Consider the following 20,541-nt stretch of genomic DNA (forward strand, 5'->3'; position numbering starts at 1 on the left):
TCTCCGGGATCCAGGCGACGCGGTAGGTGCCATCGTTCGTAATAGCTGCAGCGATGAGAGCGAGGTGGATTGCGAGTCACTGGAAGACGATGTGTAGGAGGATTCTGCAGGTATGGCGTGCGTCCAAGCGAAAAACCGCAGGCCTGTCGGAACGAGCAGGTGCGCCGTAGTGTACTGTACGGCCGCAGCGGTATGTAGACAAAAGTCGGCGGTATTAGGGGTGTTCCAGAAGGCGTAATGCACCACTACTTTGAGTTGCCGGTACACCACGTAACAGTTTCCTCGTTTTGTGCGCTGTCGATGCTGACGTCCGCTCAATAGCCTCGGTGGTAGCGCTTGCGCTGTGCTTCACGCTTTGTTCACTGCGGATAAGGAGAGATGAGGTCCAGTTGATAAATGGCATTGCAGCGCGACCACTTCAGAACGCCAAAGAAGAGCAAGTGGAAGCGCGAGGCAAAACCTTCGTGTCCAGTCTCTACAGGCACAACAACAACGCCGAGGGCCACGGCGCCACGGCGCCAACTTCGCTGCTCTTCGTCTCATCGAATATCGGGAATCCGCGGAAATAAATGTGGCGCTTGCATTTCATCGTACCACTCCGAGGTAATGTAACTTGGGCGAGTTTTTTTTTCTTTTTGCCGGCTGGCCTTCACGTTCCGTTAAGATGCACGGAAAGACCACAGCCTGAATTTCGGCTCCAACCCCGACTGCATTGAAAATGGCTGCCAAGCAGATGCGAGCCCGCTGTATGGGTACAACTCCGATTCCTTCATCAGGAACTGGTTGTCGCTCTTCTATTTCTTTACTTAGTTTAGTGAAGGTGAGCAGTGTTTGTATATATTGTCTTGCGAATATTTATTAGCGCATTAGACACATAGAGAGAAGGCAGTGGCCTTCTTTAAGACCGATTTCATATTGACATTTTAGGTTTAAGATAGATCACAGTAAGGCTAGACGATGATTGTAGGCATGTCTGTAACAGCTGGGGACGCATCCTGAATCAACTGACTGTTTCTTCACTAATTCAGTGAGTAGGTCCCTTTTGGGTTGCTTTGACTCGTAAGGCCCAGCACTTGGACTTGATTGCTAACAAATCAGTTTGCCGGTATCTCGGTGCGCAACCTGGAATGGATTTGCCACGGCGATTCTTTGTGACAGTAGCTTTCAAACTATGACCAGCAGCATAAGTGGCTTTCAGCAGAATATTTCTGCTAGACTTTACCACTGTCTGTAAACTTTCTTCTTCTCGGCCCAGAGAGCTGGTCGTCGTTAAGATAGTGATGTAGACGTTGTAGGCTGAGAGTTTGGTATCGATGTCGTTTGGCTCATAGCGCAAATTCTTGGTGACCACATTGAAATGAGCTGGGAAAAGGATGCAGCAGGCAGTTTTTTTCTACGGCATCACATCCCGTCCTTTATTGGTATAGACATTGTCATTCGGGGTTTCGGACTAGCGCACTAGTAACGAGACTTTTGTTACCTGCATCTCGTTCCGAGGAAGTTGCGCGCGATTTTGTTCAGGGAGTCAGTAAAGGCACTGTACTAGTTTTTTGCGAGGGTGACAATGGTCTGAAAGCCGGTGATGGTATATTAATTGTGGTTCGCGCTGTCGCGGATAGCCCTTATACAAACGACATGTTCCCTGTATTCGATGAGGGTGTAGGGCATTGCTGCTGTATCATATGCCTTCTCGGCATTTCTAGAACATATTTTGTTGAGTATCTTGTCGAGAGAGAACGGACGAGAATAAGATTTTAGATGTTTAGTTTGGTTTTTTCCTTGGTTTGAAATGGCTGCGACCTTGGCCTCGGTTTTGCTACACAGAAAACATAGTGTCGGAGCTACAGCACGCGTTGTAGACAGCGGAGAATGTTCGAGGCTCTTCAAGTATATTCATTAGAGTACGGTCGAGTCCTAGCTAAATGTACAATACCGTAGTGCGTCCATGTATATTCAAAAAACCGGAAATCCACCTCAGCAGTTGCAGTTGGACGGAGTGTTTCCTTTGTCTGTGTATGTGAAGAGGAAATGTTCTTCGGCTAGGGCTTTCAATAGCAGCACGCTTTCATTTTGCGCTCTGTCTGGATGCCGTAGATATGCCTAGTGCTTCATTTTAGCTGAGATAGTTTGAATTCCGGGATTGAGCTTTTGCGAGCCTGATGGTGGTGAAAACATTTATTAGGAAGGGCCAGGAGGATTGTTTGGATCAACCCGTAAGGGACCGATCATTACAAGCACCAGGTGGAGGTCCCTAGTTTGGGACCCCAGTGGCGCTGGCCGCAGCCCGGGCGCGCCCGACTAAGGCTTGTTGGACTTTCAAGTCGTGGCAGCCGGCCGAGCAGAATCGCCTCCCAGTTTTCCCGGGTTGGGTTGGGGATGGGGGGAATAACAGTGGAAAGAAGAAATAGCGAGAGAAGCGCCACTTTACTGTTGCGCTGAATAAAACGAAGGACCCGGTACGTATTTCAAAGTTCCAGCGCGGTAATAGGAGCGCAGTCACGGTCCTCTTAGAAAAAATGATACGTAGTCCAAAAGTGGCGGCCGCCCTCTAAAACTTCAGTCCTGCAAGGCGAAATAATTTTATTGGGCAGCATAAGAAGTTATCGCATAAAGCTCCACCTCGAATAATCCGCGGCCACTCAAGCGCGACGACACCAACCTTCCACACTCTTTTGTTTTTATTCGGAGAAAAGGGGAGCAAGGATTGTTCTTTAGGGTACTGCTGCAGGGTGGCAGCATGTGCTACCAACTTCTTGTGAATGAAAAACTGCGCATGTGTGGTCCAGAGTAGCTGTATAGGAGCACACAGTTGTCAACGCGCATATGACGTACACACAGACGCATGTCCACAGGCATACGCTATCATACTCACAATCATGCACGCACAAACAAACGCTCGAAAGCAAACTTTCGCGCAAAGAAATGCACATGTACGACACAACTGCCGCAAAGCTGCCGAAGGCAGGAAACCAGTAGACTGAAGCGACGCGGAAATATCGCTTCGCTTCCGGCCTTTATCGCGCGATGAACACGCGTGGACTTGAGGTCACGGCTCACTGCAGAGAAATCACAACGGCGGGCGAAACGGTCCCCAGAGAACAAGTGCCATTTCGACACCCCTTTTGCAGCACCTCTACGTTAATTTTTGTTTTTGTTTTTATCGCGTTACAATTCGTTTATATTTTTTTTTTCAACACTAAACTTTAAAAGGGGTGCGTAGCGTGAAAGAACCACAGTCGCAAGCCCTTGCCGGCGGTGGCATCCTGTGCGAGCGCCGCTGATCTCTCCCACTCTCGAGCCTCTCCCAGCGGACTGTTTCCGCCAGCGGGTGTTGATTTGAATTCTATTCGACGACAGCACCGGAGCGTGCCCGTACCGCTGCGCGGATTATAACTTCCGCTGATCCGCTGCTACGGGCTGGGCCCACGAGTTTTGGATCTGCGGGTTTCGTACCACCCGATCCCTTTTATGCAGTCAGTCACAAGGAGTTGATCTTTTCTGTCTGTTTTTTTCTAATTCCTCTAACTGCCTGCTCGGTACGGGTCATGTAGCGATAGGAGCATGAAGTTTCGCTTCTAATTTGCATAAATTAAAGAGGATTTGCGGGCGCCTCTTTGCAATTGGCCTCAATGCGAGACCTCTGGCAACAGTTACAATGTCTTTGAATCTCCTCGTAATCTTTTTTTTCTAGCATAGCTGCATTAGTCAACTTTTGCGCATTTTGCAGCGTAGGTATTAAGTGTGGACGTAATATGCCATAATAAAAAAGAATGACTGACGTCAATCCATTACTGTCGAATAATTCAGGGCCCTTCGCTAGGCAACAATATTTTTAACGATCATTTGGGCCTACACCCTCTTTTCACATGCCCACCTGTATGTTTTGTGGTGCTGATATAGCTACATCAGCTCGGAAATTGCACGTTTACACTTATCAACAGGTCGTCATCGCACTGCGAAGCTTTCAGTTTCATGGCTTCGAAGGTAACAAGGTGCAGGTCTAGAAGAGAGGAGCAAATGAGTGCGAATTAAATAAATAATTACTATGACGTATAAGTTTACAAATCAATTATTCGATCAATCAAGAATGACATTTTTGCATTAGCAATAATGGCGATGTAGAAGGGCTGGCTTTTTTTTAGCTTCATGGGACTCCATCCAACCGCACATAGATTAGTTGCTCAGGATTACAAAGAATTACACTGTTGACTATTTCATAATATCACTTGCCTGTCCTTTGAAATAATAAACAACGAAAACATTGAGACAAAAAAGTGATCAGTGAACCAGACCCTTCAAGACAACATCGTTTACTTTGCAATTCATACATGTACTTCAAGACGACTGTTGTTTGGTGTTGTCAGAATTTGTTTGTTCCGTACATCAAGTTCATTGAAATAAATTGAACGAAATCAACTGATGAGCTCAAAACCCGGCAAAGAAAATAACTTCCGCGCACAGTGGGGGGCGTCACGATTCAACTATCCACCTTATCTCAGCTATGAATAAGTTGCAGAATTCATGCTTTCCACCAAGCATTAGTCAAGCTAACTATAAAGTCCACACTTCTTGGCATTCCCGCTTTTTCGCCCGCGGCAGCGGGGTGAACTTGACACAGAGTTTCGAAGTGATAGCTTCACTCTGCTAGGTAAATCCGGGTATCGCCGTGTGTTCAACATGACCTTCGGGAGAGCTGCCCACTGGATAGTGAACGAACTGGCCCCCGTGGCACGTGGCAGTTAATTAGTGATTGGTCGCTAGGGAAGAGCAAACTGTGTCGCACAAGCCTCACTGGGGGCAGCACCTGCCATCGCAGGGCAGTGGCGCATAAATAACCACTGGACCACTGTGCCAGGAGCGGTATGAGAACTCCTAGGCATCTATCAATGTAGAGTGACGAGTTCTGCATATATGGGCATTAACCAATTACGATATCGCGTCGTATTTTTAAGGCGGAGCTTAAGTGTCCCTCTAATTTTCAGACTTACCTGGGGATAAAGGAATACCGAAGTTAAAGCAAGTTTTACGAAGAAGTCTTCACCCAAGCCTGCAATGCTATGAAGCGCGAAGGCATGCCAAGTGTTCGAACGAAAATGCAGTTTCATTTCCAATGCCTTAGCTGAGATACGCGCATAGCTGAGCAGCGAATCAGTACTTCAAAGTAACACAAAAGACATCTACATGTATTTTTTTTTAATTCAAATTCTCGGTTCGATGCGTTTTTCTGGCTAAGTGGATGTTTGCTCGACAGAAAAATACGCATTTATTGGTGAAAAAAAAATTTGGTCTTCCTTTAACTTTTTTGCCTTCCACTCAATTCTAACTAGTGACATCAAGATCAAGACGGCTCCGGGATCACATATTCGATGTTAATCGTGCTGTATTCGGACTTGAGAATTTGAGAGAATACTGACCTTAAGTCGCCGCGGTTTTATTGAGAAACGGATGTAAAGGTACCTGTATTAATTTTTTGATGTTTTCTAAATCATGAGACGTCAGCTTTCATTTGGGGTAGCCACTTCGTCATTAGAAGGTAAGGATCAATCTTTACATGCAAACGAGTTTTTTCTCAATGTCCCTATACAGCACGTTTTTTTCGCTTATAAGTAAATTTAAGGGCAGTAAATTCTTCCAAGAAAAAGCGTATCGAAATGGGCAACACATTTATAGGAGGTTTCCTGACATGAAAGTCGTAACCTTATAGCCTAATTCGCGTTCTCAGCCAGTTGCCAACTAAGCCGATTGCGACGTTTGCGGAGTTTGCGATTATCGGCATTCCTGTAGTGGTTGAAAGACAGCGGCGCCTTTTAGCTCTCTAGGCAATTCCGAGAGGGACTATGCCATGACCTCTTCAGCAGTTGATGTGGAAGAATTCACGAACGGCGAAGATGGTGGCGTATTTTCAGTAGACCATCAGATCGCCCTCCAAACATACCGAATGTTGCCGTGAAAATCAATCTGGCGAAAAATTGTCCCGATACAGCGTTTACGTTAACACATACGCTGAATGAGAAAAAAAAAATATCTTTAGATCACGCACCGCATCAGCGAATAATCCTTTTTTTTTTTTAAGTCTGGTGTGCTCAACATCATAATGCGCAAGACTAAAACAAACATCGTTGCTATTACCGTAAATATAAGTAAACCATGCCTGAAGGAAAGCACGCATTTAGCAGAACGTATTCTTCATCCTTGTACAAAGCTGCTCCGGAACATTTGCACCCCGAGAGGCCCAGAATTTGAGAGTGAGTGTAAGCGGAATTCTGGGAATGTTTTTTGCTAAAATGTTTTCCTAAATTTATAACATCTTCTCTTCGTGTATTCGTTTATTGCGTTCAAGAAAATGTGGCTTCTTCATCGCGGCTCCCTGCACGCCGTATTGATTTCGTCTTTTTGTTTTGTTTGCTGACTCAGTCTTTATTTCGTAACACGGAAGGCTAGCAGTGCAATAAAATACGAACATTCGGGGAGACAGCGCTCGCCGTAGTGGCCCTGTTTTAGAGCATATTTTGCTGGAACATAGGAGTGGCAGAAAGCAATATGTCAATCTAAAATATTCCCAGCTTAAATTACACATACTGGGGGTGCACCCGACCAGTAACTGAGCAAATTAACGAACCATCGTGCACGTTCTCTTGAAGGAGCCTACTGAAGTGGTCTGGACCAGGTGAGTTGCGTAATGAAAATTAAGTACCTCATTTTACCCGTTTATTACTCCATAAAGTGGAGGGGAGCTATTTATTAGTGCACCTCGGAAATAAAAAATCAAACATCATAGCGCTTTACGCAACGCATGGCGGCGAATGTGCTGGTTGCTCAACACCAGCCTTGTCTCTGTCTGGCATGGAGCGGGACAGCAGTGCTTAAAGTAGAAAAAAGTTCTCAGACTAAATAGAACTACATACTGAGCGAGACTATTGCCTGGTCGGCTTAACATTCTATGTATGCAAATCTGCCCGAAGCAGAGGCATGCAGAACATGTCCTGCCAAAATTATGCCAAAATCTTGTGCAACAAATACAGCCGCTAAAAGGTTCGCATCTATGCAGCGTTTTGAGGCTCCCGTCGCAATAAGTAATAGGAGTGAATACGAGAGCTCCTGTTACCTGCAATGGATTTGGGATGCTGAACGATGCATAAAGAATTACGTAAATAGCTGTGAAAAAAAGAAAAAAAACCTCTCATGCAGTGTACTTTGAGAAAGACTTCGCGCAGCTTCTATTGATATGCGGTGCTTATGCCGAGAGTGATAGAAGGGAAGGAAAAAGAAAGTAAAACAAAATTATCTACACGATTAAGCTTCCCCCTTCAGTGCAGCTGTTTCTGCTTTTACGATATGTGGTTAAACGAAGAGACTCCCCCAAAGCCTGCATAGAACACGCTCAAACGGCTCGGAATTTATGTCAATGGTCAGTTGACGTCACCATCAAGTGACCAGCCATGCGGCATGACGTGGCTGACCGCGGGACGTCACTGGCGTACGACGCCCTGTGAGGAAACCCGTTATGTGACAACACTGGTGACGTCACGTGTACCGGTCACGTGGTCCCCGTTGGTCAGTAATTCGTTGTTGCTTCGCTCAACGTAGACGCCCCTCACTCCAGATGTCAGCCACTGGAAGCTGCGCTGTGTAACAAACAGGCCTAACTTCCTGGCAGCTTCTTCGGCTCGATAAAACTTTAGCGGTTGATCTCGGACACATCGCACACTGATCGTTTCCTTATAACACGGCAGAGTGCAAACTGCAGTTTTTGAAAACAGTTGCTAAATTTCACACTTGGCTTTAGAACACTCGTTCTTTCTCTAGCGCCTGTTTATAAACTGCGGCTTTTTTATGACAATAATAATCAGGAGTATCTAATTATTTACCAAGCATGAGCATGTAAAGAATAATCATAACCACGTCTAAATATGACGTTCAGCACATGAGGCAAGCATGACGTATTCGACCGTTCTAACAAATAGAACGAATCACAGACCAAATCTGTGCGTTGTTTTTTTTTTCATCTATATCGGTATGTTACTCACGTCGCCATATTTCTATGCCATATAAGTTCTGAAGATCTTCAGGCCAATGCGAAAAAAGCATAATGAATGTGGGCCAGTCGATGACGCATTATGGATAGTGTAGCGCAAAAGAAACTGGAGAAAGAAAACTGGACGAGCGCTGATCCGGCATAATGTCGGATATATTCACGCCAAGTGTTGAGAAAAGACTTCTGAAAGGTACCTAATTGCAAGCCGGTACCTAGTTAAAAGCCTAGAAGAGGGACTAAAAACTAGCTACAACTTTCACGAAAGTAAAAAGAAAACAAACAAAAAGTATGCAATGCGTGCCTAGCTTTTCGCTCTGTCAGTAGCCATTTTCACTTTCAACCATGATTATTGCGGTCGCCGTAACTCTCCGTCAAATGTAGCGAAAACAGTTTAAACGCAAAGACAAAGAAGCGAACAAAAGATAGAAAACATAAACGATAAAAGGGGGTCCCGATACGGGACGCGACTCCTCAACGCATGAGTGCCCATATGCTGACCGTATCTCGAATTCTGCGCCAGCCTCTCAGAGAATAATTTTCGCCCGCTGGGCGCTTCGCATCCACGGTCACGCAGAGCGCACGCTGCCGCAATTCATTTTCACGCTTTTCCTGTTAATCATCGCGTTTCTGCCCTTTGTGGTCCGAGCGTTGTGTGCGCGCTAGCTGCTGGACTTCCCTAATCACCAGGGGCAGCAGTTGCGCTCGCGCTAAACAGCAGGCAACGGCAACAGCGCTGGGCGGAAGATGGAGGACGCTACCCAAATTAGCAACCTCGCGTCATCAGCAGCGCCCCCTGGCAAACGTCCCCGCTTAGTCCGGCGCATTGAAAGTCTTCAGCGCCGGAGTAAACTTTAGGGAAATTAGCTAGGCTGTTCGACCGCGTGATTATACCGACAATTTAGAGCCGCCGTTAAAGGAACGCAACATGCTGCCAGGAGGGAGAATGTTTCTTTTTGATCGGCTTCATTTAAAGCCATTATTAATATTGTATACCGTCAACTCCCTGTCTCCTTCTCCATCTCCTTTCTCGCCCATTTCGCTTTGGTTCCCATGGACACGCACAATATGGAGCTAACTGCCAGTTTCCCTACTAAATTTTGTATCACCCTATTGGCTCCCAAACGTAGAAGCCGAGAACTTCCTGAAAAGCGGGCCCTTTCTTCAAAAAAGTCATGCACTCTTTGGGCTCGAATGTAGTGACCGCTAATGGTGTTAGGGCGATACGGAATGTTTGGTTCCCTGTTCATGGCGTTTTAGACCTGACTATTATGGCTTTCCCATTAGCGGCCAAACAGGACAAGTGAATCGTTGTTATTGGATTTTGCGCTGCTTAATATCTGGCACGCGTGTGAATTACAATGAAAGGCTTTTACAACCGATGACGCAGCTGCGTTCTCTTAATATATGCCTCTGAATTTCTTGAAACCTCGAGCATACAACATCGATAGAAACGTGGGTGGATATACGAACATAAAAAATACGTGCTTCTTGTTAGTGCAGAATAATTGAAGATGTGCAAATTAATCGCAGGAGCATGCCTAATATAAAAGCCAAATCAAGTAATTCCTCCCCGAGAAAAAAAGTAACAGAGCATGATCTCTCATAAAACCCTCAACGGACCACGGATTCCCTGCACATGCCGGCTTACTACAAAATCGAGATTCGAATAATGAAGAACACCTGAGATTCTTAAACTTCAAACAGAGGATTGAGCCTTGGCAGTAGCGTTAATAGGTTTTTGTTCATTTCACGTAATATGAAGTTTAGCGCGTTCAGCTCAGGATCGGAGCAACGGCGTTCAGTGTCGAAGGTCTGGCTTGAGCCATACATAAAAGCAATTCCTCAGTCTAGCTGTAAATTCAGTACTTTTCTGGATAATAATGACGCCCAAGAATGTAGGCGATAACTATCGTATAAGCTGAAGGAAATTCATCCTTAACAGCATTCCAGTGCTTCGGGGCACGAAGGAACAGATAGCTCATTTGATTCAAAAGAGCAGAAGCCAAAGACACGAAATAAAAATAAAAATCGCAGATGGCTAAAAATTCAGGTTCTCTAAATAAATAACAATGGGGCTTTTATGAAACAAAGCAGTACAATGAATCGTACGGAGATTTTAGCGCTCATAAAAATTTATTGCAAAAATAACTAACAAAAATTATTGCGTTCTCGTAGCGTAATCCTCCAAATTAGAAGGCAGTAAGAGATAGACCTTGGTAATAAAAAGAAACTGTATGCAGCAATCAGAACCATTCAATGAAGAAATTCAGAGACAATCAGGTCACAGGGGAGTATTTCTTTTTCTTACCCTCGCTGCTTCCGATACTACTTGCTTTGGGGTAGCTCGTTTGAGCGGCTTAGGCGAAAATTGGAGATGTCTTTAATTCCGTGATTAGTTCTTGGAAAATGGAACAAAGTAGCCAGAACTGCTTTAGAAGCAGGTTTGAGCTTATCATCGGCGATTCTTTGGGCATTTTGTTTAAGGAAAAGAAATTTCTTTGGTATTCCACTTTCACGTATACTGTACAGAACTGCACAAGTGGTCAGACTCCGAAAAAAAAAATTACGCGGCGCTGCTCCGACGAAAGAAACGCCGACGGATAAATACTTTTTATATAAAATGGCAAAAAAATTCTTTCTGCGGAAGATTGTTACAATTTCTTTTTTTTCAAAAGGCCGACATTAAATTCCGCTCGAGACATTATCAACGGAAAATTTCTTTCGCCGGTTGAACAAAGCTAAATTTACAGGCAGCTTAGAAGATCTCAGTTTAGATTAGTGCAAACGGGTTCAACGAGTAACGTAACAGTACAGCACAGTCTAACCTGAGATCGTGCTGCGGGCTCTGCCGACAAATTCGTATGTTTATGAAGCCATTGCGAGGCTAGAAGCGTCAGTTCACATATTGAATCACGTCACCCAGCAAATATTTGTTTTGTGGTAGTGAAACAGTGCAGATAGGACAATATTTATGTCGTTTAGTTAACAGCTGCCACGAAAAAGCGTACTGAGCGCTCATGCACCAAGTTCAGCTGGTCGGTGACACATAATAAAGGCTGCAAAGCACGGCCCAATGTCGGAAACGTAATGGCAAAAGGCCGCACCTACAAAGGACCCATGTGAAACCATCCACTTCCAATATTGGGCCGATTACCTGCGTTGCTTGAGATTGTATCTGTGTCTCGTTCGTTTCCCGCTTGGCACCCTTTATTACGCATTGAGCTTTCTGTAACATTTTTCATTGAAAAGAGCAAAATATTGCTTATTTATGCTAATGTAGTTTTCAGAACATTAGGCAAACGATATGCTCTTGTGCGAGCAGTATTTTGTCAGCTATTCACGTTTTTTTTTATCCCTTATATATTGCTTTCCTCGTTTTAATAGAGAATGCTTGAAATAAAACCCGACAAAAAGCGTGGAAATGCACCAGGTTCCATCCTACCGCACAGCACTTGAAACACTGTTGACATTTGTTGTAATAGAGAAATGTGAAACGCAAAACAAGGCTGACGCCATAAACAGATTAGATATAGAGGAGATTTTGTTTTTCGAACAAGCGAAATCCACGTAAACGGAAAGTGATAAAACGCGAAAGTTTCTTATTCGCAATAATCTTGGCCTCTATGTGGGCTGTTTTATGATATGCTTTTTATGTTTATGAAAGAAACTCTAAACTATCATGTGCTGGAAAGTTCGGCAAATGTTTTGGTCAATATCAGCATGCAAACTTTCGATTTGGCTTCCTTCGATGCGAAACTCTAGAAGTGACCAAGCTTTGTTTCAAAAACTTTATTTCTGTTTTAATAATACCTGCTCTGTTGATAACAATGTTGCTTAAAAGTGATTATTCTGTTCATTCAGAAAAACAATTGGAACATTTATTGCGTCCAACCAGGAGCACTACGGTGTTTAAGCAAAAAAGCTAGTAAATGTGAAGAGCAGGCTTCTGACACAAGCGCCGACGTGACAGCCTTCTTTGTTTGTACGGGATGCAAAATGCATTTTGATTTGCTGCAACACCCTCAATTCATAATTGGTACCCAAATAGTAGACACAAAACGAGACACAAAACGGCACGAAAAACGCTAGCACCGTCCTTTCCTGCCTGCATCTGCCATTCCGCTAGTACAAATGAATTTAGGAAGCCAGTACGAACGAACCCAACAATACCCTACAAAGTTGAACGTTGAAGAAGCGCATTCGTACTTCCCGGACGACAAGGGTAATGACCTCTTTGCAAACGTCGTGACTGAGTTCAGAACTCATTCACTTCCTACGCAGTCGGTCGTGAAGTAGGGCTGGTAATGAACTAAATGAAGCCATGCACAAAGCAGTCCTAGCTGTGAGGCTTATTCTCACGAAGAAGGTTCTCTCGAGTATATATGGCTTATTCTGACCCGCCCATCACTGACCCGTCTCACGTTTTATTCGAAACATGATTTGCACGCAGGTTTTCTAGGGGTCACGGGGTTAGTTTAACTATGATAGTATTTGAAGCGAAAGATGTTTAAATTCGTTTGCCTTTAAAGTATAATTTCACTTAGTTTCGATTTCTGGGTTTAGCTCGTTAGAAAAAAAAAACTCATCTTGCAGCATTCGAAGTGCCTCTTGCAGTATACCTAGATGTTTTGCGTTCGATGATCTGGCTTGAGAACACTCTCAAGGTTATGCTAAAGATCACATGAATGCCTTCGAAGGGTTGAGCACCATCCCCGACATATGAAAGTCTACTGAACATACATTTTTATTTTGGGCACATATAGACAGTAAATAGCAAGTGAATTTCTCGCACTTCTGTATATTGCAGTTACTTCCAAATTATGTTGTCCCGCACAAAAATTGAAGAGAGAGAGAACTACTTTACTCTAACGACTCAAAAGAGCGAACTACGTTCTAAGCATGGGATGATAGAAGAAGACTGAATAATTCCCGCGTGAACATTGCCTTAAACAGATGTCACTGACGTGTCACAGATACTATAGCAGCATGTAAAACAAAGATTTGAAGCCGCCAGATTTTACACAGCAGTTTCATACGAACATAGTGTATTTTCATGTAAATTATGTATTTTTTTTCATAGCAATATAATTTGCAGTTGCATAATCATAAGCAGGTGTTTTCCGAGCATTTTTCGCATTGTTGGCCTTTAAGGTTGCGAATCATTACGGCAATGTTTAAACAATCTTTCCCTCTTTCTCGATACATCACATGCAGCCATTATTTTGCTAAAAGGTATGACATAAGGACTCAACCTGAAAAAGCGACCAGCAGAATTCAATGATTTCATCACGAAAATAAGAGTAACGAGAACACCATCAAGAAGTCAGCGCACTAGAACATCAATATTTAGTCAATTGGCCATCTTTGCTAGAGCTATTATATCAAGCATATTGCTTAAAAAACGTGAGGTATTTTGTGCGCTTGAAACCCGAATTTAAACAGTTTCTCTTCAATAATACGTTGCTGTTTCTGAACAATTGGCGTAAAAGAGAATTACTGGGTACTCATCAAATTATATCAACTACATATTTATTCATTGTTAACCTATGCTCCCCTTAGAGTAGAAAAGAGAACGGAGAAAACATGTTCAGTGATGAGTTTCATGTTGTCGCAGGAATAATTCTGTATATTTCGCTCCTTTCGGGCGCTGCCAGATAAACAAGAAGAAGGAGGATGAACACCCTTTTAGCGAGCGCTAGTAATACGACTCTCAGGGGAAGCTGCATCAGTACGCTCGCGTCGCTCTCCCATAAAAACGTTCATAATGGCACGCATGCTCCTGCTTACTCGAAAAAAAAAGGGGGGGGGGGGGGGGGAATGAAAACAGTGGCCCCGTTCCGAACTTCAGACAAAAGCTTCATATTCGCGACGACTCGCTAGAAGCGCCTGACCTCGAGGCGTCCGTCAGTCGTGGTGCAAACACAGGGCTGTTTGCAGAGTGAGCGCCGACGATGGCATCCCGATGCCTCCAGCCCGCGTGGCGTCTTCTATGTACTCGAGAGTGCTTGAGGAGGAACACGCAAGCGTGGTGTGATGCTTCGCTGAGTTTTAAGGCGCAGGAAGCTGATCTTGAGTAAGAGATGCGGACTCGCTGCCAACGATGGCGGTCACGTTCGTTGAGAAGACTCGTGTCTGAAGTTTAAAATTCTCAGAGAGGAGCGTTACTTTTCGGCGCGATGCCTAGACAGTGCAGTGAGCTCCTCGTCCGCGGAGTGCCTCTTCCGTGCTTACAAAACAAGGTCCCAATGGAATCATGGAGCATGATCCTTTCTCGTCTATACAGCGTTTGTAACTGCTTCCAATATTAAGACGCGCGGTTGGAGAGAAAACGGCTGACAGAATCGGCAACTTCGATTCTTCTTGATGACGATGATGACGAAGTTTCTACGGACCATTTGAAAGCTGAACTATGTTAAGAATTCTCGTGTAAAGAGCGCGTATTTTTCTGCTGCGTGTGTTCGTATGTCTATATTGTTACTTTGTCAAGAACGCTGCAAACGAATAGTTCTATTTTGTGAACACTTCCTGTAATCACTAAGCACCAGCACCAGCAGGAAACAATTCTTGGCACTCCAAAAAAAAGTGCTGTGCCACACGGCACAAATACTAATATGAAGAACTACTTTACAAGAGTTTCTACCTAATCTTACGCAAATATCAGTCACGTGGTTTGTATTCATCATTATTGCTTGACTTGTTTTTTTGCGTCATGTCGCACGAGCTGGGCTATTTGAGGAAACTAAATATGTACTATCAGCGTCAATTTAAACGCGAACAAGCCAGTTGAAACGCGAACAGAACAACTCGCAGATATTATACTAGGGAGGCAAAAAACATGAGCAGTTGATTTTCCCATCGAAGCCGAAAAGACCGCTCTTTTGAAATGTTAATAGCCCACGCCTGTATTTCATCTCCAGCCTCTAATATGCTTGACTTTTTGTGCTCGCGTTCCAGTTGTTTTGTTCGCATTTCATTTGACGCTGATAGTGCTTAAGCAGTTTCTACTGACACGTGTTCGTTGAAGGTTACCGTGAAAGAACAGATATCGTAGCCGACAGGATTTCAGCGTTAACAAGGCATTTGCTAATTTTTATCTAAAAGGTGTATTTGATATATACATTTATTTAACTCATTTTCACTTGTTGATTAGTGTGTAACAATAAGAAAAAGAATATAATCTTCATTTGTATTGTTTGTAAAACAATAGAAGGAAACACCTGAATAACAGTAATTAAAGACATAAAAAGTTCAACGAAAAATGCTTGATGTGTGTAGGTACGTTCAAACACGCCAAATTCACTTGCAGTTCCATTAAACAATATATGAAATGTTAATCAACGGTTCGTCGTATACTTCTTCAGACTTAGTCAGCGACCGTGATTTACTTCGTATATGGAAACTACGTTAAATAATCGTTTTTGTTTTCTCTTCCGAATGAATATTTTACTCTTTTGCCTAGCGCCAAATCGCAGTCAGAAAATTTAATATCTGCGTTTGCTGAATTGGTGACTTAGCATCATACGACACAAGTCACGAGCTTCACATGATAGGAAAGGTAAGCTTGCAAAAGATTCGTCAAATGCACGCTCTATTACATTTGCTGCTCTTTGACTACTTTCATCGTTCCATTAACCAAAGCCTGTCCATTGTAGCATAGCTTCGACGCTTGGTCACACGAACGACTTTTCTTTTTTGTATTTCATACAAAGTCAAGCTGTGAAAGTTTACCCTCTCGTGTCGAGAACTCTATAAATATTCATCAGCGCCTGGCTTTCACATTCAAGTCACCCTACGTTCGCGCCTCTTCGCTTGCCCTAACTTACAATGCTAATGATGCAGACTGGCATTTTCAGACGCTCTTGATGTCCTTCAGCGCAAGATTTTTTTTCTTTGCTCTCTCATTTTTTTTTTTGCTTTCCGGCTACAGCGTGCCTCCAAATGTGCGCGATACGTTTGGATTCATTAGCGCTGCTGGTCGATACTTCTCATTTGAATTTAAAGTACTGAAGATTAGAGCACAAACCTTTGCTCTCCATCACGCCAAAGTATGCGAAGGTTAAGGGGTCTTTTTCCTCCTAAAGTTACGCAGCATAGGTTTTACGTCAATACAAGCCCTTGATAGCAGCTAACTGCGCTTGACGTGGTGCCTGCCAGCTTGAGCACGTGAGGTCAATATCTGAACAATTCGTGGAATTCGTTAAAAGAGCGCAACTACTCGAAATTTTTTCAATCAATTTTAGTCATTAAAAATGAACAAAGATGGCTGAATTATGCGAAGGTAGGAAGCTAAACTGTGCAGCAGACGTTGCATATCATCACTGAAATTACGGAGGCAAAGCTTGGAACACTGTGCGGAGGCTGTTCTTGAAAATAGCTCCTGTTTTTTACTGTTCTTGCTTCTGAAAAACTGCATGAAAAATGAGTATGAAATCAGGAAGATGCTCGTTTAGCGTAGCTCTTGTCTGAGAATGATTTTTTTGCGTAATTTTCATCAACTTCCGAAAGAAGCTACAACTCCTGATGATCCTGGCTGCGGATGAAATGTAGACACTTTTTTGCGAACTCAGATATATTGAGATGGAGTTTAAGAATGCACTTCTGCGTTAAAACTTAGCGGCGTCACGTCTTGAGCATTAGGGCATACTGTTCTGACCAATGAGAATCAACCACTCACTGCCTAGCTCAGCTATTGGCCAATGAGAATATGGTCACTGCCATTGGGTAAGGGAGTGGACATTGTCAACGGGGGGGGGGGGGGGGGGGGGGGGCAGAGGAAGGCAAAGGAAAAACAGTTCCGCGAGCAATGGCATTCCTTCGTTTGAGCGGAGGGGGAGGAGCCTGAGTGTTTTTGTACGGTGTAAGCCTTGAATGATGATTATAATTTTAGAGATGTTTGTAGCAATGCCTGTGAACGGAAAGTCCCTGTGTTGCCTGTTTCGTGTGGTGTTTTACAACAGATTTACGTAATGCTGGCACAACCGCTTCTGTATTGTACGATCAATTTTTTTCAACGCGGAAGGAGAAAAATTAGCATAACAGAATAATCTGCGATTAAGATGTGTTGAAAAAAACAGGACTTCCATTTCGCTGCCGAACATAATAGGCTTCACCAGGGAATGGTAAGCGCCGCACAGACGATAGGTGTATTAATGTTGCAGAATTTCAACTTTAAGGCTTACTGAGTTCTTCCGCGCGATTCACGCGTATGCACTGCCGAAGCCAGTCATCACGCTATCATAGCTCTTATTTTCTTCTTTAGTGCAATGTTTTGAGCGACCGTAAACGCAGAGAGCCTCCTAGCTGCGCATCTGTTCTCTTCCCTACGACGGTAATAAAATAAATCGTGATCCATCCTAAGCGCATTACGCACAAAAAAGATTGGCGACAACTGCCTGCTTTTCGCATTTGCACAGCAATCCAGTCTCGCCGAGCCTAATAATCAGAGCCTTACCAGAAGTTTGGAAAAGTCTCCAGGCAGTTTCGGACTCTGTCTCTTACCCATCGCGGATCTCGACAAGCGGCCGCAATGAGGAGCATTGTCATGTCTCTGTGCATGTTCGCACCTGCGCTCTATTGAAATAGCCACCCGTTGTGGCCGCAGAATCCCAACCGCGGCGTACCACTCAGCCTTCCTTCGTAAATAAAGCTTCCTCTTCCATGCTAAACTGCAAGGGGTTGGTCGACGTTCTTTCATAGAATTAATAATCAAAACCGGTAAGCGGTTCCTCTAATCAAGGGGCAAAGATTCTTCTAATGTAGTTGCAGAAGGAAGAGAAGGATAGGTAAGTCGTAAATATACTTTACTAGTCACAGGTTTTCAGTGGTAGTTCTTCATTAAATTGGTAGTCGCTAGCCCATTACCTAGCTATTCCGGATCACGCAGATATTCTTAACCGCAGTCCGTAGGGCACCTAGCTACAACACCAGTGCATAGCACGTTACTGAAAAAATAGAATAGATATCTATGACACGGCCTTTAATCGAATCTAAACTTCTTTCGTTGTCTAGTTATCAATCACGGTCAGATATTGATCTCGCCAAAAGGCAGAGAAAGTTGTGCACTTTACCACACGGAAGCTGTCCATAACCTTAACCATCCAGGAAAATTCCGACATTTCCTTTCTCGATACGGTAAACTTACCTCAGCGCTATAAAAAGCTGGCCACCCTCAAGAATAGCGTCGATATACGCTCTTTCTATTTGGTAGCTTCTAGCTAAAAGATAACTCCTCTGATACTAACTTCGTTCGTTTCACCGACTATAACGTAAACCAGCCGCCATTAAGGGCATCTTGGGAACAACAAAGACGCGCTCTCGACAATATCGTTAACTCTTTCTCGGCAGTGATAAATAAGCTGCGTTGGGCCACCCCTGGTAACAAACGGTTCCCAAGTGAGCAGATATATTCTGCTTAACTTCGTCCTCGCTTCTTCGGTAAAAAGGGAGCCATTAAAAAAGAAATCTGCCACCTAATGGTATTGGCAACATGCCTGCAATAAATAACAATATTACCGGGACTAGCAGAAAACAAAACCAACAAAAGCAAACTGCATTAAGGTTGCTTTCAAGTCTAGTTTGCTGACTGTTATCTTTAACTGTATTGTGAAATGCAACAAACACCAAAAACGAAAAAAAAAGAAGAGAAAACAAGTCACGCATTCGCCACCCTAGGTTGCAAAAAATTCACGTCAGTGGACAGAAAGGTTGGTTTTACTGTTGCATTGAAATATGTCTAGCGCAAAAGATTACCGCCGTACAATGTGCACTGTTTCTATGACGCACATCTGCACCATGTTTCCGCGGGACCTAAATAGCTTCAATTTGCTATCAAAACGTTTTTGCAGCCTACGAGCTTGTGTCTTGCTCATATACTTTTGTTTGTTTTATTGATCGGGCCCTTTACGTTATGCAAAAGTGCGAGCGATTCCTCTTTCAAAATATTTGTCCGCGCCAAAAGTGCCCCGGCGCAAGCCGTGTTTTTTCAGTCACAGGAATTGTCCGACAAAGTGAACCATCTGAACAATACAAACCACCTCTATCTATCTGGAAAGCCTCGTACCTGGAGAGATCAAAGCCGTGAGACTAAACCCCTATAAAAACATGATTGCCATTGATGTCAAGCAGCGGAGTGCAGTAGAAAGTTTGACCACCATCTCCAAACTCGACAGCATCAGCGTACGCACGCTTAATCTCCAAGGCAGCGGCGCTACGACGGGCGTAGTTTAGAAAGTCGACATCGCCATCTGTGACACTGATTTGCCCGTGTTAATCAAGCCGGTGACCGACAGCATTCAACAATCCATGTCCAGCGCCTTGGCAGGTCTAAATGCACCAAGCTTACCTTCAAGGGTGACTCTGTACTATCACGGGTGAAGGTAGGGCACTTTCGGGTGAAGCCTCTACAGTGCAGGAGGTGCATGAAGATCGGTCACGTGAGCGGCGTCTGCAGCAACTCCATCGTGTGCCCGTGATGCTCAGAGCCACATAGCGGCGACATCTGCCGAGCGACTGCCTAGAACTGCGGCAACGAATCTTCCTCGAAAGACTGACCCCCGTCTTAAGACTTAATGGGCGGTACTCAATTGCAAATGATACGAGACCACTCTACTCACAAAGGGGCCGCTGCAGAGGTGCGTGGACGTCGCTCGCGTCGCCGAAGGTCTTAAAAGAAGTCAACTACCTTTGATGGAAAGGCCCCAAGCGCCAGTGCTGCGTGTCCGCCTCCAACAGCAACCGCACTAAGTAAAGGGAGCGCGGCGTATGGTGACGCCGGGCCTCCTGCATATGATAATGCCGCGAATCTTTGTAGCGTTTGTTTGTAGTGTTTGTTTGTTCATGCTTCAAGGCTGCCGACACGCTGCTTTATCGCTTCATTTCTGACGCAAGACGCGCCTAGATTTATCTCGATTGATCGCATCCAGGCGGAGCCGGTTCTACTTTTCGCCAGAATGTTCTAGTAACTTTCTAAGCTTTATCTCGAATGCTCGCTATCAGCTTCAAAAAGAGCACGGCCGACAGCGGCGGGCATTCTGTTCGACGACCGCCGAGCACGCTTGTTGCTACGCCGCCGCCGAGTGATTCAGTTCTTTGCGGGCGCAAGTCAGCCCAAATAAAGAGTTCCATTTCGAAGACATCCTCGTTGTTTTCCTGTTCGCCGGACAGCAGTCACCACTACGTGACATGTGGTGGAGTCATCACTACGTGACAATATTATTTGTCCTCCACTACCGAAGCCTTGTACGCCTACTGGGTCAGGTACGTTAATGAAACCACAGTCTGCAATGCCTACGACGGCTCCAGGCAAAAGCCACGATCTCGCTGTGGTAATGCCCTACAAGTAGTTGAAATGTTTACGTCCTTCATTAATGTCATGCGTGCTCTGCTTTCCAGCCGGCGCACGTCACATGCACACAACGCACACTGCAAGTATTGGACATGCTATATCCAGTTCTTGTGGCTCGTCTAAACTCCATTTGAGTTCAGCAGCCAATAACCTTCACATGGAC

This window comes from Amblyomma mixtum, chromosome 6, assembly GCF_055824585.1.
Source record: "Amblyomma mixtum isolate Tamu chromosome 6, ASM5582458v1, whole genome shotgun sequence".
NCBI classification, from domain to species: Eukaryota; Metazoa; Arthropoda; class Arachnida; order Ixodida; family Ixodidae; genus Amblyomma; species Amblyomma mixtum.